Consider the following 15,929-nt stretch of genomic DNA (forward strand, 5'->3'; position numbering starts at 1 on the left):
AACTGCTTGACTTTAAGAGGCACAAATTTATTTTCCATCCTATCATAAAACCTTACTTCGGTGAATACCCATCTTAGTTCATCTGAAAGCGAGGGTTGGAAGGAGGAACGTGAATGGATTGGTGTACTTGTGATTGCTTTGCACGATTTCATCATTGACAAAATCAGAGCGCATGCGCATCGAATATCCCAGTGAGTAAATGACTTATTCTGGACTGAGATTAGGAAGTTCAACAAAAATAGCTTTGCAACAAAGAAAACAATACGAAACTGAATAACTAAGAACACAATATACAAAAAGCCAGATATTTAATAACAAATAATAAATAACATGCCGGTCAGGGGACAAGTTTTAAAAAAGGACATGTCTGGCAAATGCCAGATGTTTGGTCACCCTAAGTGGAAAGGAACAAGCAAGTGTGTTATTACGATACTTTGGAATCCTCTCCTTTGGGTTTGTCCTATGTTTCTAGTCTTTTCCCACCTGTATTCCTTGTTATTCTGCTTGTGGTTATTTCTTGACGAATGCTGTATCTTTGCGTCTTCTCTTGGCACAGGCCAGATCAAAATAAAACTTCCACCGAAGTCTCATTGTCACTTATGACTGCAACATTGTGGAAGCTGGTGCTGAGTAATGTTGTTTGGAACATTTGACTTGTGCGTCTGGATGTTATGAAAGGTATTACAGATAGGGCATGATATGCCGCATGCTCTGGGGGTGCTATTCAAGGATTCACCAGGCATTCAGGTTTATAAGTCCCTTCCATTTTCCCATCTTTATCTTATCCCACATCTTGCATAAAGCGGTTCATCAGAGGCTGTGGTCAGACCCTCTTCCAGCTAAGTTGCCCATGGAGTGGTACATTTCCAAGTGTTTTTAAGTACCATAACTGATAGGTTCTTAAGTCTGGTGAAACTAAATTTAAGTAATAAATTTATAAAGTACTGCCAAGAAAACATGGTAACAGTATTAAACCTGAAAAAGAAACTATTTACAGTAATAGCAACGATGGCAGCAACGGCAGTAATAATAATAATAATAAGGGCAGCACTGAAAATAATTTCTAAAAGTAAAAATACAGCGTGTTATTGACCATTGAGAAGCAGGATAGGAATGAAATGGCGTATGACTTTTAGTGCCGGGATTGTCCGAGGACATGTTCGGCTTGATAGGTGCAGGTCTTTTGATTTGACACCCACAGGTGACCCGCGCGCCATGATGAGGATGAAATGATGATGAAGACACATACACCCAATCCCTGTCCCAGCAAAATCAGCCAATTGCAGGTAAAATTCGATACCCTGGCGGGAATCAAACCCGGGACTCCTGTGATCAAAGACCAGCACGCTAACCATTTAGCCATGGAGCTGGACAAGAATGGATAAGACGAGAAATAAGTAGGTTAGAGATATAAAGGAAGAGCAACAACAGAACAGGATAGTTATCTAGACTTAGATGGTAGGGACTCATAAAAAAAAATGACAGAGGAAAGGATACCGAGAAGCACGAAATGGAAAGCGAGCAAGAGGCTGCGATGCTTGCATGTGGCAGCCCTGAAGATGGTTTTCTGTGGTTTCTCAATTTCACACCGGGCAAATACTGGGGTTGTACCTTAATTAAGACCGCGGTCATTTCCTTCCCACTGCTAGCCCTTTCCTATCATCGCCATAAGACCTATCTGTGTCCGTGTGACATAACATCATTTCCCATCTCCAGTTTCCCAGGTGTGGTGTACAAATGCTTGCCATCTCCTTCTGTCTTTATACATCTTCTGATCCAGTACATCCTCCCATTTGTATCCTCTCTCCTCCACATCTGATCTTACAGTCTCTATCCAACGTTTTCTTGGTCTTCCCTGTGGTCTTCTTCCTACGAGATTAAGGTCGAAATATTTTCTGGCAGGTCTTTCTCTGATCATTCTCAGGATGTGCCCATACCACTGCAGTCTGTGTTTCTTTATGACACTGATAACAGGAACCTCAATACCAGCTACTTTCCTATTCACTTCATTTCTGATCTTGTCCTTTCTGGTTGTTCGGTTCATGGTTCTAATGAATCTCATTTCAGTTGCTTGGATTCTACTGAAGTCTTTGTTTAGTAGGGTACATGTCTCTAAACCGTACGTGAGGATTGGTACAAAGTAAGTGTGGTACTTGATTGTTTTTGCTTTCTGTGGTATTTTGCAGTCCCAGAGAAGATTTCTGACTTGACTGTAGAAGTTCGATGCTTTCTGTGTCCTGCTGAGTATTTCCTGCTTAAGTGTTGTCTTTCGAGATTGTGCTTCTGAGGTACTTGAAGTGGGAAGCTGATTCGATTTTTGCTCCTTCCAGAAATATATATAAGCTATATGAATAGCTTGTTCCTTCCCTGTTGATGATTATTTCTGCTGTCTTTGTTTTGCTCATCTTCAGTCCAAAATTTTTGAATGTGGTGTACCATTCATTAAGTTTCTTCTGAACTTCAGCTTTGGTCTTTCTCCATAAAAGCACATCATCAGCAAATACCAGGGCGTTTGGTTCACTGTCCATTTTCTTGATAGATTTGATTACCTTGTCCATTACTATTACGAACAGGAGTGGTGACAGAGCACTTCCTTGTTGGACACCTCTCTTTGTTTCAAACCATTTTGATCGTCCGTTGCCTATCTGGACACAGCTGTAGCACTTCTGGTACAGCATCTTGACTTCGTCAATTATGTACTTTGGCACCTTTAGGTCTTCCAGTCATTCCCATATCTTCTTTCGAGGAACACTATCATATGCTTTTTCAATGTCCACAAATGCAGTCACAAGATTTCTTCCGTATTCCCAGTACTTTTCTGTCAGCATCTTTACTGCAAAGATAAGATCCACAGTACTTCGACCTTTCCTGAACCAGTGTTGTTCTTCCTCAAGCAAAGGTTCCACTATCTTCCTAAGTCTTGTTTCTATGATCTTTTCCAGCAGCTTCAGTGAGTGTGACAACAGTGTGATGCCTCTGTAATTTCCACATTTCCGTCGGTTGCCCTTTTTGAACAGTGGGATAATGACTCCTTTACTCCAATCTTCTGGAATTTTGTTACTTTCCCAAATCACTGGTAACACTCTATGTAGCCAATTCAAGCCTGGTATTCCAGCTGCCTTTATCATGTCTGAGCTGAGATCATCAAAGCCTGGGGACTTCCCATTTCGCATGCTCTTTAGTGCTGTTTCTACCTCAAGCCATGTTAACGGGTATTTGTTGTTTGTGGCTTCATCTACACTACAATCATTAGTGGTGGTGTTGTCCCCATCTCCATTTAACAGCATGTTGAAGTACTTCTTCATTTCATCCCTGATCCCTTCCTCTGTTCGTATTAAGCTACCATCATCTGTTTCCAGTGCAAGGATGTTTATATTTTCATTTCTTTTACTGTTTACTATTGTGTACAGTAGTTTCCTACTTCCTTGACAGTCTTCCTCTATCCTTGTAGTAAAGTCATCCCAGCAGTTTTCCTTTTCTTCCTGGATCAGTCTTTTTACAGCCAGTTTCTTTTTCCAGTATTCCTGTGCTAGATGTTCAATTTCTAATTCATTTTGTCTATCATCTGTCTTCTGTTTTTCGAGGTCTAATTTTCTTTTCAGTATATTTCTATTTTTTACTGCTGTCTTCACTCGGTCATTCCACCAAGGTGTTTCCTTCTCTTTTAGTGTGGCACTTGTTTTTCCACAAATTTCCGTGGCTTCTTTTACAAGGGTTTCTTTGAATAAAGACCATTCTTCTTCTACTCCCCCTTTCTCAGTTTTGGGTAATTTAGCTGTTATCCTTGCTTCATAGACTCCTTTCTTCTCCGTGTCCTTCAACAGTCATGTCTTAATGTTTGGCATTTTCTTTTGTTTAATTTTGGGCACATGAACATCTTTTAGGTCAGCGATTAATAGCCGATGGTCGCTATCTAGGTACTCGCTGGGTATGACTTTAACATCTGTAACATACTGACCCGCTTTTCTATCAGTGATGATGAAGTCGATCGTAGTCTTCAGCTTTCCATCCCAGCTGTATCTCGTTATTTTATGGCTGTCCCTCTTCTGATACCATGTGTTCTGGATGGTTAAGTTGTTTCGCACACAGAAATTAATAAGGTTCTCTCCTTCGGAGTTTCTGTTACCATAGCCACGGGGGCCAACGATGTTTTCACAGTCTAGTCTTTCTTTACCAACTTGGGCATTCAGATCACCCATAATGATTGTGTTCTTCTCTGTTATTTGTTCCTCATGTTCGATAAGGAATTGCTCTTTCTCTTCTGTGGTACATCCTGTCTGCGGTGCATATATTTGCAGAAGAGTTTTATGTGCATTACCAACACTTAGTCTCATCTGGATGATCCTATCACTAGCATATTTGACATCTCATCTGGATGATCCTATCACTAGCATATTTGACATTGTCTGTGTGTCTATATCTTTATGAAGGAGGAAGCCAACTCCATTTTTGGATTCATCATTGTTCCCACTCCAGTACAGCACATATCCATTTCTCAAGGGCTTCTTCCCATATCCTTTCCATTTTGTCTCGCTCAACCCCAATATCTTGAGCTTACGCCTCTCCATAAGATCCACAAGTTCTTCATATTTGTTGGTGAGAGTAAGGATATTGAGTGTACCAATTTTCAGTTGCTCTTTCTTGGGAGGGTTTTGTGTCTTCTGGTATCTCCGATGAGCATCAGGCTTTTGGCCATCATAAATTCGGACCGTACAAGAAGAACTGTCATGTCCGGTATTTAATTTATTCTTCCATCCGAGGCTTGTTTTAGGTTTGAAAGCAGTATATTCATACTCAACTGTTGACTTGTTAGGCCTAACACAGGTGAGAATTTTCTTTCGGGGTTTAATCCCTTAGTCTTTGAAGATCCCTCTTCTCCTCTTCTAATAACGCAAATAGAAAAATAAAACCAGGAAAACTACCAAGAGACAGGTGGATGAAAGAAGTGGAAGTGTGTGTACAGAGAAGAGGAGAGGACTGGGCAAGAGTGGAAAGGGAAAAGTGGTGAGAAGACAAGAGATGGAGAGGCTTATGTTCCAAACAGACAACTGGGAACTGGCATGGTATAGCAGAAGGTCAACGAACTGAATTTGAAAGCTGGAATCACGCCATTGACAGAGCAACCGTTTTCCATCACCTCACACTCTATGCTGGAGTGGAAAGGAAACAGGACTTCATTAAGAAACGTTCAAGATTTTCAAGAAATAAAGATTTATAATTTTGAGTGCGATTGGATGGAATCTCATGTTATTTCAAGAACAAAACATCATTCTACGTTCAGTTGTTTCCCTTTCAGATTTAATATTGTTACCATACATTTTCTTGCAGGTAGTTTATAAATTTATTACTCAAAATTGGTTTCAGTAGACTGGAAACGCGTAACAGTTGTAGAGGAAGTGGCTTCAGATTTTGTAAAAATCATTGCCAAGTCACGAGAAGATAAGAATTTTGTATGATATTCAGGTGTTGGGCATTCAAGAGAGATGGCACTTTCTCCTAGAAAGCTTTTTCAAATTAGAGTTCAACTGTGAATTTGACCTTGGAAACAATTCCTGTCGGTGGGTTGTCTTCATTGCATGTTTTGTAGATGGTTGGTAGTGTGCTGTGTTCTGTATATATGAAGAGATGTCAATTTACCCAGTTCTCAAGCCAGGTGAATTAACCATATTTATTAACATATTCAAGTTGCAATAGGCCACATTGTTGACTGTGGAATCAGATTTTATTTGCCTGCCAGAAGTTTGAGATGTTTGTCATGAATGAGTAAATTTATAATACTAGTATAGTTGGTCCATTATTGGACATTATAAATTTTTCAGCCAACTCATTCCTGGTTGCAGCGTTTCGCCCCAATGTACTAATTTGGGCTCATCAGTTGGTAAATAGCACACCTACCAAGATGCATGGCTAGTGCATACCGTGGAGGAGACGTAGTCTTACTTTCAAAAATTGATATCTGCCTGGCCATCATATGATATAGATGTTGATTCTCATAGGGAACCTGAAATATTTGTCCTGAATAAGTAAATTTATAATATCAATATAGTTGGTCTGTTATTGGACATTATAAATTTTCCAGCTAACTCATACCTGCATGTTGGTATAGCTCATTCTTCGTTAAGAAAACAGTATTGCTCTTATGGACATACAAGGAGTGAACACACCCCCTCTGAGACACCCATTATTCCTCATGATTAAGGGATACTATACTGAACTTTGTAATGTATTATGAAAGATAGATAAAAAGGATGAGGCGTTTTTGCCCGCGAGTTATTAAAATAACTACATAGCATTTTCTTTTTCATAAAAACATTTGTAGGGAAGAAGAACAATGGCGGGAACAGCCATCGCTTTATTGCCTTCCTTCATTTTCCTTCTTCTGTGTTGCTCTGGTACAAGCCTCGTGTAGTCCCCCACTCTGTGAACCGCCAGCAGCCCACTTCTCTAGTGAAGTCATCTACAGTATTTATTTGTTGCGTGTGTGTTTTAGGCTTTAAATCGATGTGTAATTGTCTTGTGTTGAGTGAGAATTATGCAGTAAGCCTACGTGCATGATTTCTTTCTTTAACATTAATACAGTGATTTTTGTAGAGCTTTTATTGGCTGGAAAAATGTATGAAATGCATTCCTCATCCCTTGAGCCCGTAAAAATGATTTGTCTATTTTCTCCCCCAATTTGCCTTACACTTCAATGCTGAGCTTTTTTATGTGCCGTAGTTTACCTCTGATTCTGTACAAACCAAAAATAGCCCCTGTATACACCTCATCCTCTTTAGTTCATACAATTAATTTGTAGCTTAGTTTCTTCTGCTTTTTGTGTTGAACTTAAATCCTGAATTTCGCAAATTTATGTGTCGCCGTTTTCCCGTGATGGTGTTGAAGAGAGCTGTTCGATGTGGAAACCCTGTTGTAAGAGTAATACTGTTTTCTTAACATGCAATGAGCTATAGGTGTGCTATTAACCAACTGATGAGCCCAAATTAGCACTCTGGGTTGAAACGCTGGCAACCAGGAATGAGTTAGCCAGATTTCAAACTGTATCCCTTTTTAAAAAATTACTTTTATTTTGATCAGAGACACTGAAGGTCGTCAAAACCGCAAACCTAGCCTAGTTAAATTTGTCAACGTGTTTAAGAACTCGTGGGACAAATTTTCTGGAATTTTGGTATTTTTTTTTAACTCCATGAAAGTAATTGCTGTTCTGGCCCCACAATGTAGGGGTAGCGTGCCTGCCTCTTACCTGGAGGCCCCGGGTTCGATTTCTAGCCAGGTCAGGGACTTTTACCTGCATCTGAAGGCTGGTTTGAGGTCCACTCAGCGTATGTGATTACAATTGAGGAGCTGTCTAATGGTGAGATAGCGGCCCCGGTCTAGAAAGCCATGAAGAACGGCCGAGAGGATCCGTCATGCTGACCACAAGACATCTCGTAATCTGTAAGCCTTCAGACTGAGCAGCGGTTGCTTGGTAGGCCATGGTCCTTCGGGGCTGTTGCGCCATGGGGTTTGGTTTCCTTTGAAAGGAATTACTGATACACAAAACCATTAATAATAATAATAATGTTATTTTCTTTGTCCCATTAACTACTTTCACAGTTTTCAGAGACACCGAGGTGCCGGAATGTAGTCCCACAGGAGTTCTTTTATATGCTAGTAAATCTACCGACATGAGGCTGACTTATTTGAGCACCTTCAAATACCACCAGACTGAGCCAGGATCGAACCTGCCAAGTTGGGGTCAGAAGGCCAGCGCCTCAACCGTCTGAGCCACTCAGCCCAGCACTCAAAACCAATACCATTGATTATCAGGGCAAAGAGATATTACAGCTCTAAGAAGATATTATTTTTCCTTCATTTTTGATCATTACAAGTCCCTATAGCATTGTTTTATGAACCCTTTTTATGTAAATCTAAATAACAGTTTAATTTAAACTAGAAAAATTTCAATTTAGGTGGAAGTTTAAAATCCGGATCAATTGAATTTTTGGTTAGCAATTTCAAATGAAACTGCTATATTTTGATACTTATTTTTGAAAGAACATTCATTTGTTACTACATTTGTTTCATTCTCATGTCTTTTGTTTTCTGTTGTCTTGGCAGCCTTAAACTGTTTGAATTTGAACATAGAATGAGTTAATCAGCTGGATAAAAGTATGGTTTATTTTGGAAAATTTCCTGAATGTAAGTAATTTAATTTACTAAATTAAATGTTCAAAATGTGCTAGACAGAAATACAGCCTATTTAGGAACTTTTCGTAAAACTGCTTGAGTGTTTCCTCTGTCAAAATGCTTGGATTTTTCGCTTCTTGACTATTATCGGGGGGAAGAAGTATAAAAAACTTATTAGACTCTTGTTTACTGTTCCTTCACTATTTACAGTAATTGGCTTTATGTCGCACAGACACGGATAGGTCTTATGATGACAATGGAATAGGAAAGGGGTAGGAGTTGGAAGGAAGTGGCCATTGCCGTAATTACGGTACAGCCCTGTCATTTGCCTGGTGTGGGAACGGCAAACCATGGAAAACAATATTGCGGGGTTTGAACCCACTATCTCCCGAATGCAAGCTGACAGCTAAGTGACCCAAAGTGCACAGAGACTCGTTCTATACACTAGTGTTTCGTGTACCCCCATAGGAAGAATTCAAGAAACCTCCCCTACCAATCCATTTCATAAAATCTTGTATCCAGCCACTGTCGCACAGGTTCTGATCAACAAACGCATTAACTTAAAAATCAATTAACACTCGTTATAAACTTCTCCCTCAATATATAAATGTTTATTTTGTTTAAATTAAGCTAAATAAACAGTTATTTAGGCTGGGAAGTTTTTAAATGGAGACCTTGTATGATACTTTTTGACCAATAATAAGTTTTTGCATTGCATGAAAAGTTTCGTATTGATTTTTTGCTGATTTGAACATTTCACTTCAAAACTTTTAAAATAAGATCATACTGTAAATATTTCTGTAATTGAATAGCAAGTTTCTAATGTAAGGCATACTGAATTTTATTGTGATAGAGCTTGTAGGATTAGAGGAACATTCATAAACTAGTCTAAATCATGGTAGGAGGTTTGTGTGCCCTAAGTTCTGTATCTTACAGAGTGCGATGGAAGAACCAAGTAATGATGTGCATGTACAGCATAATGTAAAAACAGTGTACAGTAGTTTAATTAGGAACATTCCCTAACCATAATCTATAGAGATTGTTAAAATATTATATCCACAGAATGTCAAATATGTATTTGTGGAATTATCCTTTTTCAGACAAAATTAATGTTGTCAACCAACAAAATTAAAAAATTCCAGAGTTTCTTTCAATGTAAATATCTCAAGAGTACCTTCCTGTTATACAATTGTAAACAGGGCCGTCGAAAATGGGAGGCAAGTTTAATGGATTGCTTACATAATTGACATCTTCACAATAGACTGTTACGTCTTTCAGCATTCGGCCTGCAAGACTCTGTGAATTAACCAAATTCTTCTACAATCCTTCATTTTTCAGTGGATCTTTGTGGCCTCGAGTGGCCTTACCATTAAATTGAAAGCTCGGTACAAAAAGAGAAGAAAAAATTATTTGTCAATAGAACATGAATTAGCATCAGATTTTAACATCTCAGATGTTATATAACGGGCAGTCATATGAAAACCGAACACTCACCCTAACACATATTCCGCGGGAAAGATGGCAACACTGTTGTTACCTATCAGTACTGCTATTACTGTGGTAGAACTGCAGTGGCAACTCACAGTTGTTGGGTTATGTCTTTGTTGATGCATGGACTGGTCTAGTGTGTTCGTCCAGCTGTAGAAGCAAAGATGATCAGAGAAGTGTGGTTTGTTTTCTGGTGATGCAGCACTATGAAGACACTTCGCAGAAACTGTGATGCACCAAAAATTCAAAACGCCCTGGAATGCTGTCAGACGGAATCATCCTGTTGCATGTTAATGTTCGGCAAAGCGTACACTTCAGTGATTTGGTTGGGAAACACTTCAACATCCTCCGTACAGCCCAGGTCTTTCACCCTGTGATTTTTATATTTTTGGCGACCTGAAGAAATTCGTGGACATCAGTTTCATTTGGACGAGGAAGTGCAAGAGTGGGTGCGGTTGTGGATCAGTCAGCGACCTATGTCTTTCTACAAAACTAGAATCGATTGTCTCGTCTCCCAGTGGGATAAATGTGTTAACGCTTTTGGTAATTATGTTTGAATAAAACCATTCCGTGGTCACATAGTAGCGAGTGTTCAGATTTTCATTTGACTGCCACTTGCAGTTGTTTTTGCCACTGACAAAGTTAGAAATTTAAAAATGCCTCTGATACTGAATGTAAAATACCATACAAATATTCTAATAGATCCTCTGTGTAAAATCTGCAATAGGACAGTGGGAAGAATTCAGGATACTCGAACTTATAGTTATTATTGACATTAAGTAATAATTTTGACATTTTACTTGTTTTGAATAATGTATTAAATAGTATTTTTGATAAAATATGCGGATATTCTTGTGTTTGTACCTGTTATTGTACGAATTTTATTTGGTACTTTGTGATTAAGTTGAGGGTCCAGAATTTATGTGGACAGCGCTGTTTGTAAGCATTATTTTTATATGTATGCAGGATCTTTACCCAATAATGGTGGGGTCTTATAAGCAAAGAAGTGCTGATAACTTTATTATTTTTATTCTGCAGAAGTTATTTTACATTATGATAAAATCTACTGCCTTGAGACTGACATATTTGAGCACCTTCAAATACTGCCAGATGAGCCAGGATTGAACTTGCGAAGTCGGGCTCAGAAGGCTAGCACTCGACTGCCTGAGCTACTCAGCTCAGCTAAGCGGAGAAAATAGTCTTTTCTTGTTTTACATGGGTATAACTTGCACCATTAGGAAGAGCGGATGTCTTAAGTTTTATTCATAGTCTTTCAATGTTTGGATCCTTTGTCACATGGCACATGTCTCCACAAAGACGCACACACGAAATGCTGTCAGTTGTGAGCACATTTTTATTTGCAAGTTATTTACACAAATTATATACACACAAACTAATAAGGTGCCATCATAAACAAAACACTGCTACGAAGAATCAGGAGAAGACTGCAACAGATGCATGTCAACTGCCAACCCAACAAAACTAATTCACATACTTGACTTCAAATATTCGGCTAACACGACTTCAACATAAGTCTCATCAAAACAACTCGCTCTCACTCATAAGACTGCCTCTTTATATACATTGCCTGGCCAGGCTTCTAGAAGAATATGACATGTTTTTTTGTAATTTCGAGAATCTCCAATAACCTATTTACAATGAAAATAATTTTATAACTCTAGTGCCAAAGATACATTATCCTGGATATTACAGTGTGTTGTGCAATATTGCATTGGATTTATACATCACATATACAGGTAATAATAAGTTATATACTACTAATTAAGTGTTCTTACCTTAAATAAACTCAAAATAATATACATACAGCAAATGTTTCATGACATAACCTCAGAAATAATACGATCGTGATTTATACCAAATAAAGTCCGGACATAACTACGTAAATAATAATAATACTAAGACTAACAGATGTAAACAACTTCATAGCCATACCTACAAGTCATAATAATAATAATAATAATAATAATAATTGATATTTGCATTATTTACCCATGGAATAAAGAATATTGTTTCCAAGTTATAATAGTCTATTACACTTGCGTCAGTATCAACATTATGATCAAATTCCTCTTATACCCGACAATGCATTTCTGGCAGTTTCACCTGTAATGCATGAAGATCCCGGAGGGATGTGGGTAATAGTGATACATCATCGTTGTGCCTCAAAATACTGCTATGTGATAATATCGAGAAGAGAAATACTGACGCGAAGCATGTGTCACTTGGAACTAAAATTCCTTGATATATATTAACATTGATGTTTTCATAGCCCGTACTTGTAGACATCGTATGGTCTTATGCCATGTCAAGAAAACAAGGTGAAACTCTTTACGTTTCGCAGAGAACTTTGCTCCGCGTCTTCAGAAGAAAATCTCGACTGTTCATGAGGAAGTCTTCTATAATAATGATATTTGAATTTAAGAATATTTTACCTTTGGAGAACTGTAGTGGTACACTCGTTAGTCACCAGGTGACTCGCTGTATGCTGGCACAGCGCTCCAAGCGGGAGCTGATGACAATATTAAGATGCTCTCTCGCATCGTGTGTGCGTGAGAAGTATCAGGGAGGACATCAGAAGAATCAGGGACGAATGTGGTAGAAAAAATAAATAGAAACTAATAAAATACAATTCATGCAATTCACCTTAGATGACAGAATCTTTCTGGACAGAGTTCTAAGCTGAAATATTATCACATAGGCAGTTTTTCTAGGTACGACGACGACATAACGTTGTCTTAAACTGATCCCAAAAAGAAAGTATCGCATGGGGTTCAACAATTGGAGTGGCCACAAAAGAAGTTTTTTTTTCGACGTCATTTGCTTTGCTGTGGAAGAACACAGTTGAGGAGCACTAGCACATTCTTATAAGAGCTGTGGAGTCACTCTATCTATTTGGAGCATGTCATTATCCAATTGATAACGGATTTTGGCAACTCAAATCATAGAGCACAGAATACCTTCTCCTGAGATCTGCCATTTTATTAACTGCAAATCTTTAACGAGCATAATCATACTTAGGTGCAGCCTGCACCATCAGGAAGAGCAACTCTCCAAATTTTACAGCATGCTACCTATGAAGAGTGTGAAATGGCTTACAAAACTCCACTATTCTTTTGTAAAGACTCTGTATTTATCTTTGATAATGTTATCCTTTTTTCATGGCCAAATAAACCTGACATTATGGCAGCTAATGTTTTGTATCAAGGTCAGTGGTCTGAACTCAACGCAGTTGTGTACAAATTTAATTTAAAGTTGTGACAGACTATTCGTTAGATTCTCCATCTCAGTACATTGTTGGGAATTATGTTGAAGTTGCATTCTCAGTTGATCGTGTTTGTTCTTAATAAATTTGTACAAAGTTAACTTAAGTTGAGTTATTTAAAACCCATGGAATTTCCCGAGTCCATTTTATCTTCCAGTTATTTTCTTAGTAAAATCTTTAGGAGATATGTTCTCTTTTAAATTTAATTTTCATAATCATTCATTTCCCTCATCCAGCTCCTGCCGGGTTGGGTTGCTTTTGGAACCTTTCCATTTTCTTCTCTCTGATCACCATCATTCCTGAACTGTGTTTCAGTTCAGGCTTTTTCTGATTATACTGTTCGTAATAATTTTCAACCACCTTAGTCTGGATCCCTCTCTTCCATCTTCTTAACATTTGCGTACCATCTAAGTTTATCCCTCTCTGTTCCGCCGTAAAGCTTATCTACTATGATTTCCTTCCTGACGTCCTCATTTCTTACTTCGTCCTTTATTGTCTTTCCTATCATCCTTCTCCTCCTTTGCCCTTATCCAACTCCTGCTGGGTCGGGGCATTTATGGCGCTTCTCCAACATTCATCTTCCATCACTTTTTCCCGGTCCAGTTTTTTTCTTCTTGCACTCCTCTTTATTGAATCGATCCACCTTGTTCTAGGCCTCCCTGTAATTTCATCTCCATCGTCTGTTTTGGTATTCTTTCTTCCTCCATGTCCAGACCATCTTAGTTTACTCCTATCAGTTCTCTCATTTAAGCTTTCCATTCCGACCTCCTTTCTCACATCTTTGTTTCTTGATCTGTCTTTCATTGTCTTTCCTATAATACTTCTTAGGTATTTCATTTTGCTGGCCTGAATTCTGCTCTTGTCACTGTCCATTGCATACGAAGGTCGAACAAATATAAACAGGATTTTTGTTCCTGAACATCAACAGTTGGTAGGACAGACCCCGAACTTCTGCTATGCTTTTAGTAGTGGGGATAGCGTGCTGTAAGATATTCCCCAGCGTTTTGTCAGTAACGCTCACGATGTCGGAGCAACAGGTGCACCCCTCCACTGCGCAACACATAATTATAAAATTTCTTGCTCGTGAAGGAGTTACAACGGCAGAAATTTGCCAGAGATTGACTGCACAGTTCGGTGATCAAACATTGTCAAGGACACGTGCGTTTGCCCGGCATAAAAAGTACAAGGAAGGACGAGAACATGTGGAAAATCAGCAATACGATCGCCGTCCTCAGACCAGCATTACAGACGAAAACATTTGTGCAGTTAAAGACATTATTGACAACAATCGATGGGTGAGAGTATCAGAAATTGCAGAACAAATCGGAATCAGTTATGGTAGCTGTCAGCAATCATCGCAAACGACCTACAGTTCCGTAAAGTGTGTTCCAGACGGGTGCCTCACCTCTTGACCGAAAATCTGAAGTTGAGATGTTTGGAGGTCTGTCAGAGGACTGGACTATACTTGATCGTCCTCCTTACAGCCCGGATTTATCGCCCTGCGATTTCAATTTTTTTGGACTCCTTAAAGAACCTCTAGGTGGGCAACGGTTTGAAGATGACGGGAGTGTGGAACACTTCATGCGCAACTGGCTGGTGACACGACCCTGTTCATTTTTATGATGAGGGCATCAAAAAGCTGCCCATACGCTGGGACAAATGCATTTCCAAAGCAGGAAACTATGTGGAAAAATAAATTGTAATTGCCTTGTTTTTTTCAATAAATGAATTTAAATAAAATATTAAATCCTATTATTTGATCTCCCCCTCATTATACATTTTGTACATTATCTCTCTCATGATCATCATCTTCGTTTCCAGCTTCCCGGGTCCTTATTCAAGACAAAGTTTCTTGAATCAAGTAATCCTGGTGAGGGTCCCATACACTGGAACCATACTCTAGTTGGGGTCTTTGTTTTTTTGCTAGGGGCTTTACGTCGCACCGACACAGATAGGTCTTATGGCGACGATGGGCTAGGAACGGCCTAGGAGTTGGAAGGAAGCGGCCGTGGCCTTAATTAAGGTACAGCCCCAGCATTTGCCTGGTGTGAAAATGGGAAACCACGGAAAACCATCTTCAGGGCTGCCGATAGTGGGATTCGAACCTACTATCTCCCGGATGCAAGCTCACAGCCGCGCGCCTCTACGCGCACGGCCAACTCGCCCGGTAGTTGGGGTCTTACCTAAGACTTTTATGCCCTCTCCTTTACATCCTTACTACCTTTGTTTACAATCATAGAAGTCAATTTAAATTTATTTTAATGAAAGTTTCCAATGTTCTGGCCACTCATTGTCAGAATCTCTTTCCTTTTGACCCCGTGTATCTTCGGTCTTGGTTTTGTGATCCTCTTCAGAGCTTGAATTTTTGGTGCTAGTTTTGTGTTGTACAGTATCGGAAGTAGACTTGACTGTTTCTACTTTTTCAGCCTTTTTAAATTTCTTTTCCCCGTTGAAGTGTTTTGAGCGACTGTGGATAAATTGTATGTACCTTTTACCAGTGCTCTTTTTCTGGCAGGAAAGGTACCGGTACTCACGATGTAGGTGCTATTATAGCAATTTCCACACTTACTGACACATACTGTAGTGAGCAGCTTCGTGAATCTATCAGTCACTACTAATCTGCATTTAGGGCAGTCGCCCAGGTGCCAGATTCCCTATCTGTTGTTTTCCTAGTCGTTTTCTTAAATGATTGCAAAGAAATTGGAAATCTATCGAATATCTCCCTTGGTAAGTTATTCCAATCCCTAACTCCCCTTCCTATAACGAATATTTTCCCAACTTGTCCTCTTGAATTCCAACTTTATCTTCATATTGTGATCTTTCCTACTTTTAAAGACACCATACAAACTTATTCGTCTACTGATGTCATTCCATGCCATCTCTCCACTGACAGTTCTCCCAAGTCTTCCCAGTCCAAACTTTGCAACATTTTTTGTAAACTACTCTTTTGTCGGAAATCACCCAGAAAAAATCGAGCTGCTTTTCTTTGGAT

The sequence above is a fragment of the Anabrus simplex genome, chromosome 13 (assembly GCF_040414725.1).
Source record: "Anabrus simplex isolate iqAnaSimp1 chromosome 13, ASM4041472v1, whole genome shotgun sequence".
NCBI lineage: Eukaryota > Metazoa > Arthropoda > Insecta > Orthoptera > Tettigoniidae > Anabrus > Anabrus simplex.